This window comes from Theropithecus gelada, chromosome 7a (genome assembly GCF_003255815.1).
Source record: "Theropithecus gelada isolate Dixy chromosome 7a, Tgel_1.0, whole genome shotgun sequence".
Lineage (NCBI taxonomy): Eukaryota > Metazoa > Chordata > Mammalia > Primates > Cercopithecidae > Theropithecus > Theropithecus gelada.
Window position 1 is genome coordinate 48044498 of NC_037674.1, and position 1470 is coordinate 48045967.

At 51.0% G+C, this 1470-nt stretch overlaps 1 pseudogene; it reads left to right on the top strand.

The window, feature by feature from the left end:
* The first annotated feature begins 488 nt into the window (after positions 1–488).
* Positions 489–1247, top strand: LOC112627587 (annotated as a pseudogene).
* Positions 1248–1470: the final 223 nt, after the last annotated feature.

The window sequence follows — 1470 nt, forward strand, 5'->3', positions numbered from 1 at the left end:
TAGTAAAGATGGGGTTTCACCATGTTGGCCAGGCTGGTCTCAAACTCCTGACCTCAGATGATCCACCTGCCTTGGCCTCCCAAAGTGCTGGGATTATAGGCATGAGCCATGGCACCTGGCCAAGGAAGCTTTTTATGAATCAGTAAGGAGGTGTTAAAGAAAAAAAAAATTAAGGTGAAAAAAGAATTATATGTATTATATATTTTTTATTTTTAAAATTTTAAAGTTTAAAATTTTTTAATTTTAGTGGCAGTGTCCTGCTCTGTCACGTAGGCCAGAGTGCAGTGGCCCAATCATAGTTCACTGCAGCTGCCAACTCCTGGGCTCAAGCAATTCTCCCTCCTCAGTCTCCTGAGTAACTAAGATGACAGGTGTGCACCACCATGCCCAGCTAATTAAAAAAAAAAAAAAAGATTTTGTATGCGTGGCTGAGGAATTCATGTGGAGGTCAGTGGAAGCAAGTGTGAGAGGGTCCAGCAGAAGGAAACATGGCTGCCAGAGTGTTTGAGTCCATTGGCAAGTTTGGCCTGGCCTTAGCTGTTGCAGGAGGCATGGTGAACTCTTGCCTCATATAATGTGGATGCTGGGCACAGAGCTGTCATCTTTGACCGATTCTGGGGTACAGGACATTGTGGTAGGGGAACGAACTCACTTTCTCATCCCATGGATACAGAAACCAATTACCTTTGTCATTCTTGACCACATAAGGTGCCAGTCATCACTGGTAGCAAAGACTTACAGAATGTCAATACCCCACTGTGCATCCTCTTCCTGCCTGTCCCTAGCCAGCTTCCTTGCATCTTCACCAGCATCGGAGAGCGCTGTGATGAGCCTGTGCTGCCATACATCACTACAGACATCCTTAAGCAGGTGGTGGCTCGCTTTGAGGCTGCAGAAGCAATCACCCAGAGAGAGGTGGTCTCCAGGCAGGTGAAGGACGGCCTTACGGAGCAGCAGCCTCCTTTTGGCTCATCCTGGAGGACGTCTCCTCGACACATCTGACCTTGGGGAAGGAGTTCACCGAAGCAGTGGAAGCCAAACACGTGGCTCAGCAGGAAGCAGAGAGGGCCAGATTTGTGGTGCAAAAGGCTGGGCAGCAGAAAAAGGCAGCCATGATATCTGCTGAGGGCTACTCCAAGGCAGCCGAGCTGATCACTACCTCACTGGCCACCGCGGGGACTGGCCTGATGGAGCCGGGCCAGCCGGAAGCCACCGGGGATACCGCGGGCCAGCTCTCACGCTCCTGAGGCGGGGAAGTACCTGCTCCTTCCGCTGCCCCAGTGAGGGCCCACCCTGCCTGCATCTGTGCGGGCCAGCTGGGCCACAGCCCCGATGATTCCAAACACCGCCTTCCTTCTCCCCCTACCCCAGGAATCACTGTGAAATTTCATTATTGGCTTAAAGTGAAGGAAATAAAAGTAAAATTACTTCAGGCTGGGAGCGGTGGCTCATGCCTGTAATCCCAGCACT